This window comes from Malania oleifera, chromosome 7 (assembly GCF_029873635.1).
Source record: "Malania oleifera isolate guangnan ecotype guangnan chromosome 7, ASM2987363v1, whole genome shotgun sequence".
In the NCBI taxonomy this organism is placed as follows: domain Eukaryota; kingdom Viridiplantae; phylum Streptophyta; class Magnoliopsida; order Santalales; family Ximeniaceae; genus Malania; species Malania oleifera.
The window spans coordinates 47,020,649-47,034,747 of record NC_080423.1 but is presented as its reverse complement, the minus strand read 5'-3'; the positions used below and the strand labels follow the sequence as shown (position 1 = coordinate 47,034,747).

The 14,099-nt window shown below is 33.8% G+C and overlaps 1 non-coding gene across 1 annotated transcript; it reads left to right on the top strand.

The window, feature by feature from the left end:
- The first annotated feature begins 6,648 nt into the window (after positions 1-6,648).
- LOC131161082 (small nucleolar RNA R71) lies at positions 6,649-6,755 on the top strand. Its single transcript, XR_009138243.1, has one exon. It is a non-coding gene; the product is annotated as a small nucleolar RNA R71 (small nucleolar RNA).
- Positions 6,756-14,099: the final 7,344 nt, after the last annotated feature.

The following is a 14,099-nucleotide window of genomic DNA, read 5'->3' as shown; positions in this document are numbered from 1 at the left end:
TTTTACCCCTTTACACATGGAATTGGGAGCTGGTCAAAACATAAAAGTTGTAACCAAATTTCATCTTCATTTAAGATTTGGAGCTCCAGATATGCCTAAAATAGCACGCTGTGTGCAACCAACATTGTTGATTTGTCTTCACCTAGCTTGATTGCAACATTTCGCCTACATGCACACTGAACATGAAATTATTCAAAACATTAAAGTTGTAAATATATGTCTTTTCCTTCTATATATAAAATATCAGCTCAATTTGAGGTCAACAACGTCAGATATGTTCAAAATATTGAATGCTGCACAATAGGTAAGCAAGCTAAAATTGTTGACTTTTCTTTCACACGTTTTTTCCACTTGCACACAACAAATACACTACATAAATACCATACTTTATGAATAATACTCAAGTCAACCTAAACATGTATGCATAGTCTTATTTTTACAATTAAAGTTGATACAAATTAAAGTTGTGACATGAGTTTTTAATTTCACCAAAAGTATGAGTATTAATATAATGGAAGTGTAATAAAGTCTTATGAAGTGTATGAAAATACTGAATTTTTAGACTATTACCACAACATCCAACCAGCTTATTTCTAGTCCCTAACAATTCAAGCGTAAACATGATACACAACACAATGATAAGAATGAAATAAGATAAGCAAAACTATGGAAGTATTTTTAATCAAAATATCGGTAAGATCACGAGTGCTAATAAGATTATTTCAATCACAACTTCTAAAATTGTGTGTGTACTAGGCCCAAACTCCTCTTACCACATATCATAATAAGTATAACTTTAAAAAATTAACCATTGAAAAGTCTCAATGCCATATCCTCGCAGGTACAAATATTATTTTGCGAGGTTAGATGTTCACTCATGGAGTTCAAAAATGGACAAACACTCTAGAAAAGTTACATTTAAGGATAGATGAATGAACTAACATTGATAAGAAGATAGGAAAATTAATTGCTATAGAACTTGCCCATCTTATTGCTAGTTTTAGGATTTCAATTGGTCATTATGAGAATAATAATACGAGTAAGAGAGCCTAGTGAGAAAATTATTTACAAAGAAAGAGAAAACTAAGATCTTCGTCTATAAATGATGGAAGACTTTATTAATCTCAATAAACATCTTTTTTTTTTTCATATATGGTTTTCTTTTTTATCACTGGAAGAACAAAGACAACGAAAATAAAATAACAATTCTTACCATGATATTCTCAAGGATAGGGAATATTCATGTTATCTAGGCTCATCAATAAAACAAATCCTCATTTTGAAAAATATCATCCCTTGGCTAATAAGTATCACGTATTGACATTCCTAGCAGTAATTAACCAAACCAACAAATCAATGAAAGTTCATTAACTGTTTTCTCATCCTCTCCACTCACTCACCAAAGATGTGTGAGTTTAAAAGGAAAATAAACTTTAACTATGGTAATTTTCTCAGCTATATACATTGAACATCCATCTCACCATATGGCCTAGCAACATGCGCACAACATTTTTAGAAGTTATTCTCTAATAATCAAGGTAGAAAATGTGACAAAAAGCGAATATTTTGACCAAAACACATGGATAGAACTGCTAGGATTCCAAGTCAATCCGTTCAAACATGCAATGTACACTTGTTTACACAAGAATTTCCAAAATCATAAGTGCAAATGTGCAAACGTGCATGAATATGCCACCACCCCCAACCTAAATTTGACAGTGTCCTCACTGTCACCAAATATACCAATGGTGTTGCATAAGAACTAGGCATTCAAGGAGATACTAGAGGAACTAAAATAAAAAACACAACAAAAAAATAAAATAAAATAAAAACTATAGTATAGAAAGAGAAAACCTGATTAATTAAGGTAGACAGGAGCCACCAAAGTGATCTCCTCAGGTTGGTCCACGCGCTCCACAAAATGCTTCAACCGTTGTCCATTAACTTTGAAAATTCTCCCATTTTATGGATCTTCAATTTCAACAACACTGTTGGGAAATACTTGTTTCACCAAAAATGGACTGGTCCAGCGGGATCTCAACTTTCTATGATGGAGATGCAAACGGTAATCATATAGATGCACGCGTTGCCTTGACTTAAAATATTTCCTTAGAACCTGCTTATCATAAGCCGCTTTCAGTTTAACTTTGTAAATCCTAGAGTTGTCATAGGCATTGTTCCTTAACTCTTCTATTTTTGACAATTGTAACTTCTTTCGAAGACCTGCAGCACTATTATCAAAGTTAAGGGCTTTAATAGCCCAGCAAGCTTTATGTTCCATTTCAACAAGTAGATGACACGCTTTCCCATAGACAAGTCGATACGAAGACATTCCAAGAACAATCTTGTAAGTAGTGCGGTAAGCCCATAATACATCAGATAGGCATAAAGACCAATCTTTCTGATTTGGTTGAATAGTTTTTTCCCAAAATCTGCTTTAACTTCACGATTTGCTAGCTTAGCTTGTCCATTGGTTTGTGGATGATATGCGGTGGAGACCTTGTGAATAACTCAATACCTATACATCAAAGCTTCAAAGAAACAATTACAGAAATGTGCCCCGTGGTCATTGATGATGACACGTGGTGTACCATACCTAGGCAATACATTCTCTTTCAAAAATTTGATCACAATAGTGTTATCATTAGTATGACAAGGCACGACCTCGATCCATTTGGACACATAGTCAACAGCAAGAAGAATATAAAGATAGCCAAGAGAAGAAAGAAAAGGACCCATAAAATCAATACCCCAACAATCGAATATTTTAATGACAAGAATAGGGTTAAAGGGCATCATGTGACATCGGGTTAGTGCTCCCAACTTCTGGCATTTTTCACTAGAACGACGAAAATCATTAGTATCTTTAAACAAAGTGGGCCAATAAAGACCACACTATAAAATTTTTGTAGTGGTCTTTTTCATAGAGAAATGACCACCACAAGCCTCTGAATGACAAAAGTTCAAGACACTCATTACCTCAGTTTCTAGAATGCATCTTCTTATGATTTGGTCAAGGAAATACTTAAACAAATAAGGATCATCCCAATCAAAAATTCTTACCTCGACCAAGAACTTACGTTTATCTTTTGCACTCCGGTTGGATGGAATTTCACTAGAAACCAAGTAGTTGACAATGTGAGCATACTATGGCACTTGGCTAATGGCAAATAGGTGTTCATCGTGGAAGTCATCTCAAATGATGGTCCTTTAGTAGAGTCATTGAACTCTAGGCGAGATAAATAATCAGCCACAACATTTTCCACACCTTTCTTATCCTTGATTGTAAGATTAAATTCTTGTAAATGTAAAATCCACCTAATCAAACGAGCCTTAGCATCCTTTTTAGACAGAAGGTACTTAAGGGCTGCATGGACAGTAAACACTATAATAGGTGAACTAATTAAATAAGAACGAAATTTTTGTAAAGCAAAAACAACACCTAGTAGTTCCTTTTCAGTAGTACAATAATTTATTTGAGCACTATTTAAGGTTCGACTATCATAATAAACAACAAAGGGCTTCCCCTCCCTTCGTTGCCTTAAGACAGCTTCGATAGCATAATTGCCAGTGTCACACATAATTTCAAATGGCAAGTCCAATCTGGCGACTATATGATAGGAGCAGTGGTGAGTTTGCCAACGAGCTTTCGAAATGCTTCTTCACATTTTGAAGTCCAGTTAAACTCCATATCTTTCAACAAAAGGTTACACAATGGTCGTGAAATAGTAGAGAAATTTCGTATAAACTTCCTGTAGAAGCCAGCATGTCCCAAAAATGATCGTACATCTCTTATCGTCTTAGGAGAAGTTAGTTGAGAGATTAATTCGTTTTTGGCTTTGTCAACCTCTATTCCCTTTTTTGACACAATGTGCCCCACGACAATCCCTGGAGGCACCATAAAATGAATTTTTTCCTAGTTCAGCACAAGTCCTTTTTCTTCACACCTACTCAAAACAACTTTTATGTTAAACTGACTTGAGTCAAAAGAATTACCAAAAATAGTCAAATCATCCATAAAAATTTCCATGCATTTTTCAACCATATCATAAAATATGCTCATCATGCAACGCTGAAAAGTAGCAGGCATATTACATAAACCAAATGGCATCCTAGGAAAAGTAAAAGTACCAAAAGGACATGTAAAAGTGGTCTTATCTTGGTCTTCTATAGCTATCTCTATTTGATAATATCATGAATATCCATCAAGGAAGCAATAGAAGGGATGGTTAGCTACTCGTTCTAAGATTTTTTCAATAAAAGGCAATGGAAAGTGGTCTTTCCCGGTGGCAGAATTTAATTTTCTATAGTCGATGCACATTCGCCACCCAGTCACTACCCTAGTTGGAATAGATACTCAATCCTCATTTTCCAACACAGTCACCCCTAATTTCTTAGGAACTACCTGTGTTGGACTCGCTTGTTGACTATCAGATATTGGATAGATTATACCCGCACCTAATAGTTTTAAGACTTCTTTCTTAACAACTTCTTTCATTGTAGGATTAATTCTTCTTTTGGGGTCTCTACGGGGTTGAGCTCCTTCCTCTAAATGGATCTTATGGGAAAGTATCAGTGGGGGAATACCTTTAATCTAAATTATGACCCAACCAAGTGTAGATTTATGTTCTCTTAACAATTTTATCAAATTTTCATCTTGTTCAGCACTAAGTTCGGAAGAAATAATGACAGGAAAGGTATCACTTGATCCTAAGAATGCATGCTTCAAACCCTCGGGTAGTAAGGAAACTTCAACTTTTGGTGCTTCCAAGGTCAAGGGTTTCAGCTTTTCTTTATCACTTGGCAACTCTTCAAAACGCGGTTGCTAATATTACAACTGCTTATCCTATTTTTAATCAAAATCAACAAAAATATTAATAGTATTTATAGGAAATAGCAATGGATCCAAGTTAGAGTTATGGACGAGGTAATCTAAATATTCAAAATCTTTATTCAATGTGCTTCCTCCTAAACAAGTGTCTCTATCAGGTAAGTTTGATAGCACTCATCCTTGACTCATGGTTGCTTTCCATCATTGAAAACATTAACTTCAAGAGTTATGTTCCCAAATGACAGCTTCATGAGGCCATTCCTATAGTTGATCAAAGCATTTGCTATAGCCAAGAATGGTCTTCTTATGATCAACGGGATTTTTGACCCCATGTCAATCCTTGATTGAGTTTCCTCGACCAAAAAGTCAACAGGATAGTAAAATTTATCAACTTGGAGTAAAACATCTTCCACTATCCCCCCTTAGTCGTCTCACAGAATGAGCGGGCAAATGCAATACCATAGAAGTGGGCTTAATCTCTCCAAGTCCCAGGTGCAAGTACACTGAGTAAGGCATAAAGTTGATGCTTGCACCTAAATCTAGTAGAGCTTGGCTAAAGTCGTTTGTCCCTATATGGCAAGTGATTGTGGGACATCCTGGATCTTTGTATTTTGGCAGAGTTTTCTGCTCAATCACCGTGCTTACCTGCTTGGTCAAGAATGTCGTCTTCTTGACATGGTGCTTTTGCTTCATGGTGCATAGATCCTTGATTACCTTTGTGTATGTTGGTACCTGTTTGATCAAATGTAACAAAGGCAAGTTTACTTTAACTTGTGTGAGGTGTTCAAGAATCTCACCTTGATTTTTTGATAATTTTCCCGTTTGAAGAGCTTGGGGAAATGGCACTTGTACTAGAAACTTCTTCTTAGGCTCTTGTGGAGAGGCATCTTTAGGAGTAGTGCTTTTTTTGTTTGGCAGAGTTGATCCATATAAAGTTTTGCCACTTCTAGTCATAATGGCATTAACCCCTTTAATATTCTGCTCCTCTCTGGTGGAAGTTTCTACCATATATTGCCCTTTTTGGATTTGACTAAGGCTGCGTAGGAAATTTACCTCGCCCTTGGATTGTCAGAGAACTAGTTAATATAGTGATTTGACTTTTTACCTCCTTGTTCTTGTTCACCACCTGTGTAAGGACAGATTCAAATTTTTTGTTCGTCTTATTCTGTGCCTCCATAAATACATATAAAGTTTCTTCCAAAGAAGATCTTTTAGGTGGAGCATTATATTGAGGTGGAGGATAAGATCATTGTGATGGTGCCTTAGGTTTCCAGTTGTTGGGGTTGGATGGTGCAGACTGATTGGATTCAAACTTCCAACTAAAATTAGGATGGTTTCTCTAGCCAAGGTTGTAAGTGTTGGAGTATGGTGAGTATGGCTTTTGAAACATTCCAAGTGCATTACATTGTTCTTTGTACATACCTCGCATCTCTTTATAGGTGGGACATTTCTGAGCTGGGTGGTCCACTTCTCCACAAACAAAGCAAGTGACTTGAGATTCCACTCTAGCTACTGCTTGGATGGATCGACTATCTCTGCTTTCCAAGGTTTCAAGTTTCTTTGTGACAAGATTTAATTAGGCCTTAAGGTGGTCTTCTTCTTGTAGATGGTAAACACCACTAGGTTTTGACCTATTGGTGTTTTTAGTAGCACTGGGTCTAGTTCAGGTGTGAGCTTTCTCAGCTAGGTCATTCAAGAATTCAATTGCTTCATGAGGATCTTTTTGGAGAAACTCCCCATTGCACATCATCTCCACAAATTAACGTTGCCTAATTGTGAGTTTTTCATAAAAGCAGCTAACTTGGCACCAATTCTCATACCCATGGTGTGGGCACAAATTTAACAATTCTCTAAACCTTTCCCATGCTTGGTATAGGGTTTCACTGTCCTTTTGGGCAAAGGTTGAGATCTGTCTTTTCAAATTATTGGTCTTATGGTGCGGGAAATATTTATTAAAGAAAGATTCGGTCATTTCCGCCCATGTACCTATAGATGTTGGTCTCAAAAAGTATAACCAACTCTTTTCTCTGTCTTTTAGAGAGAATGGGAAAAATTTTAGTCTAATAGAATCTATGGCATTGGGTTGGCTATAAAAAGTGGCCACTACCTCCTCAAATTCCCTAACATGTACATATGGATTTTCACTTTCTAATCAATGAAAGGTGGGTAGGAGTTGGATCATGCCCGATTTGAAATCTAGTTGTGGAGTGTTTACAGGAAACATAATACATAATGGAGTGGCTGCAAGGGTTTGGTGCAAGTAGTCCTTCAAGGACCATACAGGATTAGGCTCAAGTTGATTCCTAGTAGCAGGTGTGTTAGACAATGTTATGCTTGACCAAGAATTAGATGAGGTCTCACTAGCAGTGGGGCTTGGTTACTGCTCAATTTCAACTCTTCTCACAAGTCTTCCACGCTCGGTTCTTTACCAAAAAATACACCCAAAACAAAGGGAAATTCTTTTTTTTTTTTAAGAACATAAACTATAAAAAAAATAAAAATCTATTAGAAAGAACTTTAGCAAGAGAATAAAATGAAACTAGGAGGCATAACCATCCATAAAAGAGAAAATAAAAATAACAAAAGGCAGCTTGGCTGACCACACAAAAATAATAATAATAATAATAATAATAATAATAATAATAATAATAATAATAATTATAAGAAATAGGTGGCTTAGTCGTCCATAAGATTAGTATTAACAATGGAAAAATAAGTGATGTGAGAAATTACAAGTAAAAGCAGGAGGCCCATCCTTCCACTAAAAGAAAAGAAAGGGAAGAGAAAAAAAAACTAACTTTACCTTTGATGTACAAACCTTTCTAGTTGATATGGCTTCCCCGACAATGGCGCCAAATTTTGGTTATGCTCAAAATATACTAGCGGTAGTTGAAGTATAGATTGAGATGTCGATTCCATGAGGAAGCGCTTACAAAAAAACAGGTTGAAGAGAATCAAGTATTAAGGATAACAAGGCATTGAGAATCTCTTCTATGCTTCATAAATTTATTTCCTACTTTGATTCCATTTTATAACTCAACGAAAAGTTTCACGTTCCAACCTTCAATCATAAATTATTTCTTTGAAGAAAAAATGACAAGAAAATGTATTTGATATGCATAAAATTCTCTTTCCTTGAGAACAAGAAGATGTTATCTTATAAGTTATCCAAAATCGACAATATATCTATTGACAATATTGTAGTAAAAGATCAAACTATAAAATAAAACTATGATTAAAAAGAAATCGCATAAAGAAAGCATGACTGAATTTATACAAATTTGGAAATCATAATATTTGGTTCAATTGAAACTAAAAATGATAAAGAGCTTCATACATAATAAAAAATATTACATTTATTAAACTCCAATTTGAATCAAAGTAGAGAAGTAGAAATACTACACATAGAGGTTCATCTCTAGCCTTGTTAAGAACTCTAGCCTAACTTGAAACTCATCTCACAAACTTCAGAGAAAAGTTCTACAACAATTTTGAGAGCTCTCCCAAGGTTTCCTTTTATAGGCATCACAAGCACCTTATGCAAGTGTGAACGCAAGTTTGAACACAAGCTGGAATTTTATCAACTTCCATGATATTGCTCCATTTATACCCATTTACACATGGAATTAGGAGCCAGTCAAAACATAAAAGTTGTAAACTAATATCTTGGGCATTCAGATACCAAATTTCATCTTGATTCAAGGTTAGGATCTCTAGATATGTCCAAAATAGCAAGTTGCGCGCAGCCAGCATTGTTGACTTGTCTTCACCGGGATTGATTGCTATATTTCACCTATATACGCACCAAATTTGAAATTATTCAAAACATAAAAGTTGAAGATATATGTCTTTTCCTTCTATATGTAAAATATAAGTTCAATTTTATGTGTACAACATTAGATATGTTCAAAATATTGAATGTTGCGCAGTAGATAAGCAAGCAAAAATTGTTGACTTTTCTTTCACACGTTTTTTTCCACTTGCACACAAAAAATACACTACATAAACACTATACATTATGAATAATACTCACGACAACCTAAACATGTATGCATAGTCTAATTTTTACAATTAAAGTTGATACAAGTTAAAGTTGTGACATGAGTTTCTAATTTGACCAAAAGTATGAGTATTAATATAATGGAAGTGTAATAAAGTGTTATGAAGTGTATGAAGATACTGAATTTTTAGACTATTATCAGTATTCTGATTACTTAGGGAAAAATCAAATGAAATTCTGGCAGCATGCCATCTATAAGTAGAACAATTTCCCTTATTAACATGTACCTAAAATTTGGTTCTTTTCAGCAAATAATTCATATTAAGCATGCAACAACCAAGTCCACTATCAGCATGCAGTTCACAAAGTTTTGCAACAACCTTGTAGATGGCGTTTCATACAAATAGCATGCACTTCTAAAATCAACTACTATTATGCTATACATATCACTGCATCAGTCATGTAGGTGGCGTTCCAGTTCAAGCATGCAATTCAATATAATCGATTTAGAATATTCAATAGCAGTTTAGAATAGCTTAAGGTAGTTCACGTGATAATCAAGATTAAAATATAATTATCATCCATAAAAAAATTTAAGCATTTACTACACTATGAATAGTAGGCTGCAGTGCTGATCTCAAAAGGCATATGGGCACAAAATAAAATTATGAGAGAATTTAATGCTTATAGTTAAGAAAGAGAGATGCTCCCCCTTAGTTATGCGCTCAACCATCTTATGCATCTTTCAAATTTTCATTCTTAGAAATTTTAGCCAAGATTACTTAATTTTCAATGACATAACTTTGGCTTTTTATGCCGAGTTTAGGAAAATATAAAATACAATATAAATTTAATTTCCTATAACTCAATTCAATGTGATGGAAAAAAAAATGCTATATTTAAGATATTTATACTAAAGCACATATAGCATTAAAGGTTATTAAAGTAATAGAGCTACTTTGTCCATATAAAGGGGATTGACAAATTTAAGTATGCTATAGCCAATACATTGAAATATTATCCTATCATAATGATATATATATATATATATATATATATATATATATATTAAGTTTAGATTGGATACATTACTTGAAAACTCTCACATTGGCTTATTCCTAATATTCTTCGTATAACTTGTATAGTGTACTATGGTTTAGAATTTTAAGCACTATCTAAGCATTTAAACTTTATTGTCCCTTTTATGATAAATTCTAACATCTTATGAGTATATATTCAAAAAATTCCTTTTTGAGCTCCTCATAAGATAGCATGCAGTTATTACAAAACACATTATGATTCATAAAAGATTCAACAAAAAATATCACATGAATCATGGTATAGGATAATAAAGTAGAAGGATAAAAATAAACCTTTTCTTTTGAATCCTTCTTAATCATTTAAGCTCGAAGTCGCATTCTCCTCTCTCTAGGTTTCTCCATATCTCTTATGGTTCCCAAAATTCCTTAGCACTTAGAACAAGATATGATGTTTTCAAAAACATTAGAACTAAGGCACAATATAAAAATCCATGACACTCAAATTGATATGCATTAAAAGCATGTCATGCTCAATTCATTTTATTTTCAAATTTTGGGAAATTATGCATTTTGAAAATATTTTCATTCGGATAAAATTTCCTTTAATAATCACTTTCCAAAACCTCCAATCAATTGATTTTACAAAAATAATCATTTTTAATTTTCAAATGGTAAAATCAACACGATAAGACTAGTGGAAGATTTGCATAGGATTTACCCTCAAAATAGGGATATACCGAAATAAAGCCCTTGCAATTTTTAAGCAAAAAATGATTAAGCTTATTACAACCATGTTATCATACCAATTGAGAGTTATGGCGTGATTATAAGAGGGGGTGAATGGGGTTTCAAAAATATTTCGCTAATTTAAACATTTGCCAATTCATGACAGATCATATCTCATTCACAATACAAGTGCGTATGTAAAATGAATAAGTAATGAATGCGAAAATAAACGTATGTATCATATCTCATTTAAATTAAATGTCTTTATGCAAATAATTATAACAATAAGTAAACAAGCATACAAACATGGAAATTAAAGTGCAGAAAATAAATGAGATAAAGAGAGAGACACACACACGATTTGTTATCGAGGTTCAGCCAAATCAACCTACATCCCTACCTTGGGCAAACCCTCCAAGGATTCCTCTAACCCTGCTCACTTAACAGGTGGAGCGGAATTTGTTTACACTAGTCCTTACAGGGTAGAGACTCCCCAGCTCAATTACCAAGTTGAGCCAAACTGGTTCCTTATTACGGAGCGAAGTCTCCCTACATCAATTACAGGGCTGAGCCACAACCAATTCTCCTTATGAGACAGAGTCTCTTCAATTCAATTTCTAGGAAGAACCAAACCATGCACACTTTACAGAATGGTGCACCTCCTAGCTCACCTAATCGGGTTAGAGCCAAACAGGTACACCTTACAAGACGGTGTATTCCTCCTTAGTCCACGATGGAAATACAAAGATATCAAATTTTGTCTACAAACAAGATGCTTCTACAAAAGTAGAGATGTACAATATGAAGCTCAATGTGCACTCTCAAATGATATGATTTATGCTCGATAGAGTATGGGAGTTTTTCTCAAAATAATTTTGTAATCTTTGAAAAGGATGTATATGATAAAATACTTCAAAAATTTAACCCCAAAAATATTTCTTCAAAAATTATTTTTCAATGAAGTGTAGGAGAACCTTGGGTTTTGCTTTCAAGTGGTGTTTGCCCAAATAATAGTATATGATCCTTGATGAAATATGAAATATTAAAATATATGCTTGTTCAAAATCTTGAAATCCAAGAGCTTTCTTCAAAAAATGATATTCAAAAATATTTGTTTAAGAAAGCTAGGGAATATGCTCAAAAATAATTTTGCAATGCTTCCAAATGAGCTTTTGGAATCTTGCAATAAATGTGCAAAAGATCCACAAGCAATAAAATAAGTTTCCCCAAAAATATTTATCAAGAAAATATATTGGTGAAACTCTTGACTTACTCTCAAGAAATGATGTTCAAGACTTGGAGAGTAAATGCTATCGAAAATGAATGCCCCGAATTGAAATGCTCTCTTTCAAAAAAGATTTTGTAAAAATAATGAGATAAAGAGAGTAAAATTTTGCCCCAAAAAAAATTTTGCAATAAAACAATATGGGGGAACTTTGATTTGGAAAAATAAATGCCCAAAATATTTAAGAGAGTATTTGGCTAATTAATGCCTCGTAAGGAGAATTGGTTGTGGCTCAGCCCCATAATTGAGCTGGGGAGTCTCTGCCCCGTAAAGAGAGTGTAAACGGCATCACTCCGCCCAGTTAAGTGAGCTTACAATGAATCCTTTAGTTGCTGGCTTAAGGCGGGAACAAAGGCAATATTCGTCGAACCTCGATAACAAATACTTTGTTTCTCTATTCCCTATACTCTCTATATTCCAGCACTCGCATATTTATATTTAAACTATTATGTATGATTTATATATGTGCATATCTCATTATCAGTGGATTTGGTGAATGCTTAGAAAAGACCATTGGTTGAATTATACATATTATGGATCCTAAAATAAAGATAAATTAACCTAGGAAGTTTAAAAGTTTCAAATTTACCCCCTATTGGGAATACACCATTCCTATCAATTGGTATCAGAGCCTCATTGCAAAAAGCTTAACCACTTGTGTTAAAGATCACAATGGCTCACGTTGGTGTATCCTTGTTTTGTGAGGGAAAATTCTCTAGAGGCCCTCCAATGTTTTATGGTTAAAATTTCATCGATTGGAAATGTAGAATAACTACTTTTGTCAAATCATTAATTTGGAGGACTTGGAGAGTAATTTCTCAAGGTAATATTGTACCTATAAAATTTTTTAATAATGTTTAAATTCCTAAATTAGAATATGAGTTGAATGAGAACGACATGAATTTTTTGCAAATAAATTTCGATGCCATGAATATTCTTTTTTATGCTTTAGATACTAATGTCTTTCATGAAGTCATGGCATGTCAAAGTGATAAGGAAATATGGGAAGAACTTGAAAAGAGATATGGAGAAAGCAAGCGAGAAAAGGCTTTCACTCCAAATTTTTCAAGCTCAAAAGATTATAAAAGAGAAAATTGGTGCTTTATAGCTTTAACTAAGGAGGAGGTAAATTCTTCTCCTTCTACTTCATTAAATGATTCATGCAACGATACTTGCAATATATCTTGTAATACTTCTAGTAGTGAAACTTGTAGTGAATATGATGATGATGATAGCATGCTAACTTATAAGGAACATAAAAGGGAATATATTAGAACTCATAAGTTTCTTATTAAGATAAACAAAAGATATTCTGCTTTGAAAAACAAGAATGAGGCTTTATTGAAAGATCTAGAATCTAAAATTCTTGTTGTAAAAGAAAATGATTTGAAAATCATAAGAATAGATAACAAGAATGCAATGTTGGAAAAAGTGCTAAAAGATTTAAGATCCCAAGTTTGTATTTAAAATAAAAAAGATCTTCAAATATTTGAACCTAAGTTTAAAGATAACACGATGACCTAAGAATTCATAAAATTACAAGGTGTTTGCAAGGGGTTAAAATATCTAAAAGCCCAAGGCCTGGAAAGAAAAATTGAGAACCAAGCTAAGATCATTCCTACATTTACTAGATCATCCCTACATATACTAGGGACAAAGAAAATTTTGACAAGCTCTTAAGCTCAAAACATATGACATTAGACAAAGAAGGTATAGGATTTAATGGAATTGAAAATACGAAAAGAAAGAACACTCACACCAACCGCGTCTTGCGGAAAAAGAAGGGGCATATAAAATTTGATTGCTCATTTAAAAGCAAAGGTGTGAAACCTAAACAAATTTGGAGAGTCAAAGAACCACCTGGTCCTAACCCATTGAGACGCAAAGATAGATAAATGGTATGGGTTGTCAAGAAAGCAAACCTCTTAGGACTTCAGGAAAAATGTGCTCTAAAAGGAATTACATAATCATTCAAGGACAATTCTTCCTTGGTTCTTAGGTTTAGGGGTACTGATATCTAACACACTTAGGAAGTAGTTTGCGCCTAAAAAGTCAAATCTTAGTATATGATTTCACTGTAAACTGTCTTGTATACTAAGAGCATTAGAAAATCAAGCCAATATGCAAACTCAAATAATACATTCAATCTGACCTATCATTGATGAAAATGTGAAAATATTGGCAATAGCATGCAAACATCTTTCTGAGATGGAAAAC